Raw genomic sequence first — 13371 nt, 5'->3', positions numbered from 1 at the left:
CGGGGGGCGGGAGGGGGGCTGCCGCCGCCGGGCCTGCAGCGACCGGCCGCGGGGAGGTGCCGCCATGCTGAGGCGCCGTGAGGCGGTGAGAGGGACCAGGCTTGTGGCGGGTGGGGGGGCTGATGAGAGAGGGTCCGGTGAGGGGAATGGGGTGGAGAATGGTGGTCGGGCCGCTGACTGGGGTTCGTATGGGAGCTGGGGCCCGGGGTCGCCGCCTGCCCTGCTGCCGCAGTAGGTGGGCGATACGCGGGGCAATATGGCAGCGCTAGAGGCCGGCGGGCTGTGGCAGGGCCTTTGCCGGGCAGTGGGGTGCCGCAGGCTCTGTTTTATCTCACAGCTGCCTTTTTTTTTTTTGTAGGGGGTGGGAGCGTGAGCATGAATTAACAGGGGGTTAATTTGCGGCAGCACTGAGTGCAGCAAGTGGAGCTGCAGCTTTGCCGTGCGTTGAACGTGAGACTTGACATGATGCCTGTTACTCTGAGGAAAAAAATGACATATATCAAGTCATGAACATTATAAGTGAGATGATTGATTGTTTAAATTCGTTGGTACTGCAGACCCCTGGTGCTGCCTGCTTCCCATCCAGCTCTGGGGAAGGTTGTACTTGTAGACTGCTTAGCACTGTAACAACAGGCACCACTGTGAAACTCAGGAAAATAGCAATATAGCTTTCAGAGCAGGTTTCAGAGAGTGGCAGGCAGGGTGCTGTGGAAAAGAGAGAATGGCCACTCACGGACAAATCCTTTCACAACAGAGGGCAGAAATAAGGTTGTGTAAGCCACAGTGGTTCTGGTATGTCCTAGCGTTTGACATAACAGGGGGCTTGACAGTAAAGTGCTGGTAGCGCAGACTTGGGGGTGTAATTGCCAAGTGTTGCAGCAAAAGAAAAGGGAAACTGAAAGCGGGGGGAGCAGCTTTCATTATATGTTACCTTAGTGACATGGACACGTGTTATCTCGTGGGAGAGAGCCACAGGATCTGTCACGTGCTGGATGTACCAGCAGTGAGGACGTGTGTGTCTGTGCGATAAGCCCACGTCACTGGCATTTCCAGGTGCCAGAGACCAGCAAAGGAGCTGAGGCACGCACTCTGCTCCAGCCTCTGATGGTGACAACCTCTGTGTCTTCTTCCTGACCATCCCCTCCTCATCTCTGGATCCACATCCTTCTCTGCTGGCCCATCTCAGTCCTCAACTATCTCTTCACCCATTTGTCACCTGCCTCCTTCGCACAATCTGTGATCCACAGCTCCCCACAGCCTGAGCCCTTCTGCAGCTTCTGAGCTCTGCGTCATAGATTAACGCCCACAATCTCTTTTACCCATTATTTCTCAATGACTCCTCAGTCCCCAACCTCCTTGTCCTTCATTCACTACACCTGCTGCTGAATCCACATATTTATCTTTTGCCTTTGCGTAGGATAGGCTAAGCCAGGAAGTAATTGAGAGCTCTGGAGGACAGGCTTTCTGCTTTCAGGTCCAGCTATACAGCACTGCAGGTAGTGGTAAGGTGCTTGGAAAATTACAGTTCAGTTTCATCAAATCCCAACAGAGCAGCTTCAACCTTCAAATTTTCAAGGCATTTGGGAAGATTCTTCATACAAGTCACAAAAGCCAGCACCTCAACCACCAATCTGAACTTCCTACCACCTAATTTTCAATTCCCTTCTTCAAACTTTGAGACTGTCAGAGACCTGCCACAACTTCCCATTAAGTGACTAAACTATTACAGAAGAAATTTTTCATAGTTACTCACTGTGGGCCACATTAGCACAGTGTTTAAAGTTTGATAAGGTTCTTAGCAATTGGAAACATGGTCTTATTAAAGGAACTATCAAGCAACTTGGTGGCAGTAGCAGCCTTCCTGTCTCAGGTGGGAGTGGAAGAGAAAGAAACATTTCCTTGCAGAACTCTGTAACTTAAGGCTGACTTATCCTTGAACAGAAAGGATCCTGCACATTAGCCTTCCAAAAGTTTGTACTTACAGTCTCCTCTTGTCCCTAGAGGTTCTAGTCTGGGGAAACCCTGTGTACATGTAGGTATGGGCAGGCATGTGAGTGCTGGGGAAAGAAGAGCAAAATGAGCCTTCATTACATAGCACAAGAAGAGAAATTGCTTTGCCAGCAGTAGTAACTAATTAACTGCATATTTTGCACACTGAATGAAGAACAATTACACAGGAATACGGGAATTGTCTGCCCCTTTCTCTGTTCTTTGCCATGGAGGGGGAGCTTCCTTTTACCCCAAGTCAGGCTTACTGCTGGGTGTGAGCATCCCTGGGCTGCACCTGGCTGTGGTGGCTCACTAATACATCTGCTTGGAAGAGATGCCTGGTTTGCACATTGAAAGGATAAACTGCTTATGCTGTTTTCTGTAATTCTGTCACAGAGAGCTAGCAAAAGCTCATCTGACTGGTTTAACTTAAGGGTAAATACAAGGCAATGTGGTTGAAGGAGACAGATAGAAAATGGAGAAGGGACTCTGAATCAGCTGATTTGTATTTAAAGGCTTTATTCTGCTTGCTCTCTCTTTCAAAAAATATTTTTTTTCTCATTTGGAGAAATAAGATATAAATGATACCCTGGCAAGAAGTGCATAAAATCTGACAGATGAATAAATTGTACTCTCCAGAGCTGTAAGCTTGAAAAGAACATTGCAGAGATAATGCATGTTCTTGGCTTGAGAGAAGTCCTGTCCATTAGAAATACACCCCTCTGAAGATTGATCTGAACTTTTGAGCTTTCAGTTGAATAATTGCTCTGTGAGATTTGAAATATTTTGAATTATTTAATTTCCCATTCACCAAAATTGAATAACATTGCAGTTGATTTAAAATGTTGTTGAATTAATTATGACATTTTGTTAAATTCTCTTTTGTCTTTCCTTTGTCAGTTTTTTATTTCAAAGACCTCAGCTAATGCAGAACGCATATCACCCCAATACAGAGGAGAGATGAGTCAGACATTTGTCAGCTTGAATGGCCTTAGACCTACTTATGCCTACTAACCACCATGATGCAAGTCTGAAGTGATGTTACTTGCATATTAAAGAACAAGACTGAGAAAGCTAAAGCTTCCTTGCTAAGCTCTGTTCTTCCAACCCTCTCTGCTACAGCCTTCCATGGAGAACAGGTCAGAGTCACATACACAGAGCTGTAATAAATTATCTATCTAAATCTAGCAGCAAAGAAAAAGGTGAATTCATGTAGCGTATGGGGGTGAGTCTTAAGGTGAGTTTTATGAGATGACAGCATCAGTCTCGTGGCTGTCTTGAAAGGAGCAGGTGCCTATCTCCATCTTCCTTCACAGCCAGCCACCTCATGCTGTTCAGCCAGTCAGGAGTTGGGAGTGAGGAACTGACACAACTCCTGCCCGGAAGGACAGTACAAGCCATTACGCTGGCCCAATTAAAGCCATGCCCTTGACCTACACAGATTTATAGGAAGTCTAATATAATGTTACACAAAGTATGAAAAGAATAGATGAATCTGTTGTTCCAGCATCTTTCTTCACTTTCAAATTCAGCCTTGTAAATCTAAAGTCTCCTTAAATTTTAGTAAGTTACTTAAGTAAGATCAATATTTGAATAACAGCATTAGCCATGAATCTACACCCAACATATGACTTAGAAATATGTGAGTGAAATCTGTGCATGAACAGCTGCTTTTGAAGCTGGACTGCAAGGCTGCCTGAGTCAGGCCTTTGACAGAAAGACTTGCACTCCCTGCTGCCTGACACACACATACTCCAAGCAGAAGCGGTGCTGCCAGCCCCTGCCTCTTCCATCAGGACCCACCACGTGAGCTCAAGCACAGCGCTTTTGGTCAAAGCTGGTTCAAATATTGATGCCTCAGATCACAGGCAGCGTAAACGCCTATGATCTCCCTCATCTCCAAACTGCAAACCAAACATGATACCCATATTAAAAGAAGAAAGGCCTGCAGGCATGACTTAGAGAATATATGATGGGAAAGGAAATTACACCCTTGCTGATGATAGGCCTGTCAAAGCCTTTTAGGATGCGTCATGTTGGTCTGTAACATTTCAAATTTCAGCTGAAGACAACTTTCTCCCTTGTATGTATCGTACAGCTTATTTTTGTGTCATCCCTCCAATTTTATTTTTCTCTGGCATAATTTATAGCAAGCTATTTATGGGACTAGAATAACAGTCAGCTTGGAGAAGAGACATGGTTCCTCCTGTACACAATGCAGGTTGGAAGGCTGTTAGAAGGTTCCTGTCCCAAAATGGATAGCAGTATACCTGTACATGAAAGGAGAAAAGATTTGTTTCTTACTCCAGTTTCTTGCCATCCCCTATTCTAGTAATTAATATTCTAAGTTTAATTTCAGGATTCTGTATTCTCTTCCTGTTTTAGGAATGCATGTTGTATACTAACATCATCAACCCACTAAACATGCTCGTCTTTATTTGAACTTCCTATGCCTAATGTTATAGTTGATTATTTTTAGATTAGAGTTATTGTTGTATAAGCCCCCCTGAGACACTGGTTTTCATTTAAAAGGGCAAGCACATTTGTTTTGTTACTGAACTCTTGTCTGCACTTTACTGCACTGGAGCAAAATTTATTTCAGACAAATGGTTCTTGCATATTTTTATATATCCTTTTATATGCTGTTCATTAACTTGAAACATCTCTTGACAAGAGAGCAAATCAACAGGCTAAACAGCAGTTATGTCCCACAAATCATGTTACAATCTAAAGACAAGCCATTATCTAGACAGGACTTCAAGAGTACGATACAAGCGTTTTAAACAAAAAGAAAAGTGAATTTATATTTTAACTTAGAAAAAAGGCAAAGGCTGGAACTGAGAACAATTACAAACAGCTACTGAAAAATACAGTGCATGCTCATCACCTTGATGCTTGCAGGCAGATTCAAAAAAATCTCAGCTCAACAGCAGGTGCCCATGAGGGGAAAAAAAGCAATCTTCCCCTAGGATTCAGTCCTCAGACTAACCACCACCTGCTGTTTTTTTGAGAGCGGAGTTATCCCTGGAACACTGCATTTGCATTGTGTCTGCTAACGTCAAGGCTTAGCACAGGAAAAAACCATCATGAATTTAGCAGAAGTACCAATTCAGATAAGTACAGGCTCAGCTGTTGCTAAATTGGCAATTATAACTAGATAGTCTCTGCTCCCCTGCCATCATCATTGTTGGTGCTGGAAGTTTTGTCTCAGTTCAGCGAGTATTCTGTTTTGTAAGCTTTCATTTGTCTTCTGTTTGACAGCTTACAGTGATTTTGTTTAGCTGTACTGATGAACTGCTGTCAATGGAAAAAGCTCCAACCACCAGAGGCATACGAGAAGGATTAGCCAAAATCTACAATTCCTACACAGTAGGAAAATGGGGAGATTAACTATAAAAGGACTGCACCAGGATATGAGATCAGATCATCTTCTCAAATACTGCATGTGTTGAGGATTGCAAATCCATATCTAACTATCTTTCTCTCTGACCTTTAAAAGTAACTTTTCAGCACAACCGTAACTACTGGCAGGAGCAGCAGCAGCAGGAAAAAGTGCTGGCAAGTCCTAGCATTTTACTTGCTGGGGGCCTAGATCTGCTTTCAGATAATGCAGAATTTTAGAATTCCAGCATCTGCTCTAGGCTTACATTGCAACCACAGCTGTGATAAGGAGGGATGATCTTGTTCTAGACATGATATGAAATCTGTATCTCTTCTCTGCCAAGCAGTTGGTATGGTTCCAGAATCCTGCCACAATGATCTCATTTATATTATTTGTTAATTTGCGGACTCTGAGGCTAACCTGGCCTCTCTAAAGTTGTTGTACTGTGATCTGTCTGCATTTTGGTGCCAGAGCCTTATAATGCACCACTAAAGAGGATTTTTAAATAAAGATACTGTACCAGCTGGGGGAAAAAAAAGTGCATGAAGCTTGTTCAATAGAGCACATTAGTCTCAACCTCATCCTTACTTGAAGCAAGTAACAGCTAACTCAGCTATCTGCATTTAGGCTGTGCTTTTACCGTACAGTGATGGCAGAGGGCACCCTGTGCCCTTTATACCTTTGACTCATGGGCCTTTCCTATGACCTAGGAGAACTGGACTTCCCTCCCAGAGGAAGAGAGAGGTACTGTTACTTTCAAGGTCAGCCCAAAGCTGTCTTGTTGCCCAATGCCCCAAGAACAGACCCCTGGTGCAGGTATGCAATAAGCTGGCACCATCTCAGGTCTGCAGATCCCTTTTTTCTATGTATTGTTAAATAAGAGTAAGGGAAAGAGGGTCTCAGCTCAACTCTGAGCTTTTCCCAGCAGTCCTTATACCTGTCCTGCCACTTGAGCTGGGAGCAGGTTACCCCTGCTGCCTGGATGAGCTGTTAGCAGCAAGTGGTGGTCAGGCCCCAGGACACAGGCATATGCTGTGGACTGCAGATGCTTCCTGTGGAGGCAACTGAGCCTGAAGGCAGGAACATCAGTATCTCACCCAAAAGAAGCCCACTAACATCCAGCAATCATGTGGAAAGTAGGAAAGGTCAAGGTGCAGTACAATTTGAAATACCAGGTGGCATATCCATGGCTTATTCCATCACAAAGTTGCTCTGTGCATCTGCTCATCAAGCAAAGACCATACCTGAGCTGCATAACTGCACCTTAAACCAGCTGAAATTTAATCTACAAGAACATCCAGCTGTCACAAATTTGTCAAATATACTCAAGAAACCCCATTCCTCCATTGGGAGTGACAGTTTATGTTGTCAAGTGGTTGCTTTGTTTCTATAGACAGAAGAGGGAATTTGTAGGACTTCTAGAAATGAAAAAATCAGATTGTGCAGATGCAAGTGACCCTGCAGTCATTGCCTGTAGCATCCCTCACACTTCAATCACTAGCTAATTTTGTTTCATCAAGTGATCCTTCACATCCTCTAGCCTTTCAGCATGTACTGCTATCTCCAACCAGGTGAGACCCCTGCACAAGATGCAGAACAGTGTTTGACGGGCAGGATGGCCAATACAGTAGGCTGCCACTCTGGTATCTCACTTTTGTTTTGGTATCACTATTGAGCAAAAAGGCAGGTTTTGTTTTGTGTGTGTGCACAGGAGGGTGGTATAAGCTGATTAGATGTTTCTTTTTTTAATACCAGTATATTTGAAAAGATAAAATGAACTATATGCACTACTCATAGCACCAAGTTCACCTGTTAATAGTACTAGAATTTAACTTCATTGTACACTCTCCCCATCCTGCTTCCTTACCTATTAGACAGGGAACATTAAGTCTTGTTACTGTATTTTGATGGTGATACTGTTCAGTTCCTCCACAAATCAATTACTAAAGGAAGAGACTTGACTTTCAAAGACAGGTTGTTACAAAAAAAAAAATATATTTTGAGGCCATCTAATTACATCTCAAAAATGCAATAATAAGGAAAGAATTTGCTTTGGGAATACAGGAAATGCTAGGATGCAAAAATACACCACTCACTTCTGGAGTCTGCTTACCATGTGCCATACAACTGTGGTGCATATTTGATTTATCCTAATTACGTTTCAGTGTAATTATTTGCTTTCTGACTGGGGCAGAACTGCCACATACTGAATTCAGCTTGCTTATGCCTTTATGCACCTTTCCTGTGGTGCACAGTATCATAAGCCTTGTTCTTTTAAAAGCAGAATAGAAGCAAAACAAAACTATCCATCCAAGCTGCACATCATGGCTGATGTATAATTACTCAGTTTCTCTTGGTCATGTTCCTATGTATGTAAACATGTTTTAACATTATCTCAGCAACTGCCATTCATAAGAACGTATTTTAGGTGCAAGAAAAGGATTACCTGGCTTCCCAGATGATGATTATGCAGCTGCCAAAAGGGATGAATTCAAGTCATATGCACTGCTTTTTAAAATGCTTTGTTAATTTGTTTCTGAGGAATATCCAGATGCAACTAATTACCCTGTAATGAGGCTTCTAAAGCTGACCTTCTAACAAGCTTTTGAAGGTGTCCAGTTTATTATACAGAATGATTTGTTTTGACTTTCTTTAAACTCTTCATATGTAGGTGCCATAAATGGTTGTATTCCTCAATGATGACACACTCTAATTAAACCCCATAAACCACCCTTAATGTGTTAACAAGGACAAATAGGATAACTATGGAAGATACATTCTGCTTGTCAACTGCAGGTTTGCAAATAGTTACTTATATAACAACTGAATGCCAGCTGCAATAAAGAAGGACTTTGGCCACCATTTTGACAGTAAGCAGCTAGTAAAGTTAAGTTAATACATCTCGCACAGTTTTGGGAGGTGTAAGCTGTATCGTTTCCCAACAACCTATAATTACACTATCTGCAATTGCAGTTTTTGACATAGGGACTTTTCCCTATCTTGGTACTTAGTTAAAAAGTCTGAGGCACAAAGAGGTCAGTGGTACAAGCCACATGGTATTGACCTTTGCAGAGGATGTACTCAAGATTCATGCTTGGTCAAGAAAGGGCCCATGACACTCAGATTTTTAAGAAGACAAGATGATCCCTGACATCTGGGACAATTTCCATGGTGTGCTGCTGGAATGGTCTCTAAAATATCTCCACAGGTGCCACTAGTAAAGCAGTTTTATGTTTTTCTTGGTCCTAATCTGTAGACTAGGACAAAAGAATTCTGTGGGCTGCTAATGACTCTACTCTTAAGTGTTACATGAAGGGATTCCAACACATGGTGTATGTGATTTAGCTCAACAAGAACTGAAATGCTTTGAGCAGGAGTTGGTGAGAGGAATGTTATGGACTGTCTATGATCACCTACTCCAACTCTATCCAAAATAGCTTAAGACCTAAAGGCTCAAGAAATACACATATATTTTCTGTCATTTGGCATATAAGTAGCTACATGTAAATGTTATAAATGCATTTAAAAAAAAATAAATTTGTGTAATGAGTCTCACCACCTATTAACCAGAGTTCACTTTTGAGCCCCTTTAGAAAGGAAGATAGAACAACTCTGTTCATAAAGAATCTAGAGCTGAACAAAGAAATGCAAGCACCTGTACTTTTGAAATCACTTGTGAATGTACTCCTTAGGTTAGTTTGCATTTTTGTTGATCTTTGAAATGAGATGGGAAAAGCAGCCTAGTTAATAGTAAGATGGTATGTAACTTAAATACATAGTACAATTCTGTGTCTGCAATAGGAGACAGCACTTAGTAATGTGGGATGGTCAGCTGCATTGCATAGTATTTAATTTATGCTCAGTGGAAAACACTTTCATTTTTATAGTACCTTGAAATTTAACAACACGCTGGGATAGAGAACCCTGCAGTTAAAAGATACTATTGCTTTTTCAAAAGAAACCACTGACAGAACAGAAAAACATTGCTTTGCATTTAAAAGGTACCAAAGAATTTAAGAAAAAGATGAAACTTTGTTTGACAAACCTTATAGGTTAGCAACAATTTTCTATGCCCCTCTCAGCAGTCAAAAGAATTGCTATTGTGTCGGTTATGAGAAATCCCACTAGCCATTCATAGTCTGGTACTGAGGGAATTTGGTCCAAGTCTCAGATTCGGTATGTCAAAATGGCATTTTTTTCTACCTCTGAAACAATCTCAAGTAAGTTTTTATTCCTTCAATGCCCTGCTCCCCAAAAGGCTTTCATCATGTAACTTGCATTCCATAAAGCTTCTGCAGTGCTTCTCATCCAGAGGGAGTTATTATAACGTTATGTATATTCAACCAACATCTGTCTTGGATTAAAAAAAAATTTAAAAAAATCCCTGAAACTGAAGTGCAAATATACTGGAGAAGCAGAACTTTCCTCCTGCACTGTAGTCATCTTGTTTGAAACAGAGGAATGCAAGCAGCTCATGCAAGAGTGCTAGTCATGCAAACTGACTAGTAACAAACTTAGAATTACCCATGGGATCTTAACCTAGAACTATGCACAGGTGGTAAGGTGGTAGAGATTTTTTCTATCAAGCTAGTCAAATACTTCTGAACCAGCCAGCATTTTGCTGCAGAAAAAACAAAAGCCACTCTTGATTTTTATCAAAATAGAAACATTTTTGATTCTGTGCTATCTTACATATTCTATCTTCTATGCATGAGAAGTATCTGGAAAACTGGTAGGGGGATGGTCTTCCAGAGGTAGTGAGTAGGGGTATTAGCTTCTTGAAATGGTTCATGGCAGAGAAATGGCAATTACTCAAAGTAGTCCTTAGACATACAGTAAATACTCAGATCAGCATGTTCCTTTATCAGCTCCCATTAGCTGCAGCTAAGTCTTACTGCATTGTAGTAAGAGTGCAGGAACAATTGAAAAATATAAAATACCCAAAACATTAAGCTACGCATGCTGTATCACAGAGTGGTCTGAAGCTAGAAGTTGCATAATTTTTTTTTTTTTTTTTAAATAAGCATAGTACTTCCTATGGAGGCCCACTGCTAAGGCAATTGCTTTTCCATGGCTTAGTCATCCAGCATTAAATGAGGTGCCTGCAAGATATGTTTTGACAGGTGCTGCTGAGCTGTTTAGCTGAGGCAGTTTCAAGTCACATCTGCTATTTGCTTTTAGTGGTTCTGGAATGGAATTTTTCTACTGAACAACTTAGTATAGTACAACCAGAAATGCTCACAATATTGAGGTGCAAAAGCAATTAAATATCCAGAGCATATGAATAACTGGCAAGAATGGACAAAGAGACCACAGATCTTCAGACCTTCTTGAGGTATAGGGGCCATGCGTGATCTAATGGAGATAGTTCATCGCTGTTTACAGAATAGGATTTTTTTTTTCACTCACAGTAATATTCTCTTTGCGCACACATCTTGTGACTGTTGCCCTTCTGGAAAGTGAGCTATATTACTCAAGCTGTTGAATAAGGCCTTGAAATGAATTAAAACCTACCCTGAACTTCTGTAAATTAGTAAAGCAGAAAGAATTTGAATGGTTGAAATTCTGAGCAAACTTCAGCGCAAATACTTCTAGTTTTACAGCTCATTCCAACAGAGCAACTTGCTAAACAGCAATGAAGAAAGAAGTCTTGATGTCAGTGCCTACAAGAATTGAACCAACTCATTAAGGAAAACTGGCTTCTGATTTCCCCAGATTATGCTGGAATTTATTTTAAAAGATTAAAGTGAGAATCTTTCCCTAAATCACAGCAAGTGTGAGACACTAGTGGGAGAAGATATGCCTTTTCAGTCAGCAGGGTTAGAAGATGGTAGTTCAGGTACTGAGAGGCTGTGAGGACAAGGAGGATGATGTATTGCCAGTTTCAGTGGTATATTCTGAGTACATACAAGAAGAGTACTTACATCATTAAGTTAAATATCAAAGATTATGTGTGATTTCTTGAAGCACTTGAAGTTTTCCCCGCCCAGAAAACCCAGGTAGAAACAGTAGGAATAAGTTGTCAATGAGTCATGGTAAATGAAGAGTCAAAGTCTCAGTTAAGGGAAATGGAGCTAAAAGTAAGCAAGATGGCAGCAGCTGAATTCCTCAAATGTTAAAGTGAAAAGAAATTAAGCCATTTGGATTAGTGAAGAAGAAAGTAGATAATTAACACTGCACAGCCTTAATGTTTTTAGGTAATCTTAAATACTGCTGGCATCTAATTCTATTTAGTTGACAAAACTGTAAGTAGAACTGATGCTGACAGTGTGTAGTAGTGTGACGGATTAAACTGTTGCCTCAGTCCTAGCAAGAACCATTTTCCAATATATTGCTATTTACCTGTATGTACTTATCTATAGCCAAGAAAACTTTTAGTACAATTTTTTTATTTATACACACACACAAAAATACTGGAATTAATAAAAACTTCTTAAATTCAGGACAAAGACTGCTTTCCATAAACAGTTCCTCTCCCAGGCTAATGCACTAGCTAAACTGTCAGCCTCCTTGAAGTTTCTTTCAATCTAACAAGTGCCATCCCAATCGAGTAGCCACGTGTCCCTGTCTTTTGAGAAAAAAATAGGAAGAAAATTAAGGTGATGAATAACACTTACATGCCAAAACAGAATCACTTCCATTTTAATTGCCCTTCAAAACCAGAACTTAGTCTCAAACTATACAAGAACTAACGAATACTCAACTACTTTTTGCATTTGGATAGTAAGTTCTGTTTCACACTATGTAGAACAGAGCAGTGACTTTGCAAGGGTGCAGAGGAAGGGGCCTGTTAGTGAGAGGACAACTGCTAAGACTTGTTCTTCAGAATTTCCTACCTTTTACCTATGATCCTATCTCATGCTTTCCTCTATCACCCCCCACCCCAGCATGCTTTGAAAGAAACAACCAACCACCAAAAAACACAAACACAAAACAAAACCAACCACCAAAAAACACATCAACACAAATTTCAGCAGCATTTGCCTACTAGAAAAGAATTCCAAACCCAGACTTGTTAGTGAAACTGGCATTTGTACTTTAAAATGGGAAGCAGGAATTATTACCACAGCATTTCTTACAAGAACAGATAACATGACTGTACTCAGTGATGCATTAAACAAATTTCATCCTGTTTTTTTCAAAAAAAGAATATCCCAATAGAAAGCGGCATGGACATAGAACAAGAAATAGAGGGTTCCAAAAGCAAGATACTGATGCAACAGTAAATGGATCTATAACATTTGTATTTCTACTTCTCTGAGTTCTCTCCATCAGTAAAAACCACTATACAAACAGACATACTTGTCTGTGGCTAAAAACTTTTCTAAGCAGCAGCTAGTAAAAACAGCCTCAAACACATACTCCATAAATTTGCCCAAGTTCCACAGTATGCATTTAAAAAGGGGAATCCTCACACATGTGATGATAAACATTATGCCACTGAAATTCTAGTAAAAATTGTGTCCTCAATTAAAATAGTTAATTCTGACTAAAGTCACAATACCTAAGCATATCTTTTCTTACAAGCACAGAACTACTCTAAATGCTGATAGGCCTTAAATGGCTACACAGTTGGATCCTTCTCTGATAACCAAGGGAGAGAGGTAACCTTTCAGAAACAACTCCAGATGAGGAGGGAATTAATATACTTGAAAGCAGGCAACTCATGCAAACTGTTACAAAGAAAAGCTTTTGCAGAGGAAAAAGGATGAGGAAAAGAACCACCATTCCAACAAAAAATAGTGTAAAGTATAGTAGGGCTCCATTTAAATCTATGAGTTTAAGATAGAAGGGGAGAGAGAAGGGGAAAAGCATCTCTTAAGTATTTACATAATCACAGCTCAGGTAATTTGTGCCTTTATGCTCATGTAATGGAACGCGAAGAGAAACCAAGTTACAGGTAAGAAAGTACACTAAGAAATGCTAGATAACATTTCATATTCCTTGTTCTGAAAGTAATGGGGCATAAATTAGCCATCAGTGGAAAAAATACTTCCTAC

This window comes from Haliaeetus leucocephalus, unplaced genomic scaffold, assembly GCF_000737465.1.
Source record: "Haliaeetus leucocephalus isolate CR32 unplaced genomic scaffold, Haliaeetus_leucocephalus-4.0 Scaffold184, whole genome shotgun sequence".
NCBI lineage: Eukaryota > Metazoa > Chordata > Aves > Accipitriformes > Accipitridae > Haliaeetus > Haliaeetus leucocephalus.
The sequence above is the reverse complement of the archived record's forward strand: the minus strand, read 5'-3'. Positions refer to the sequence as shown.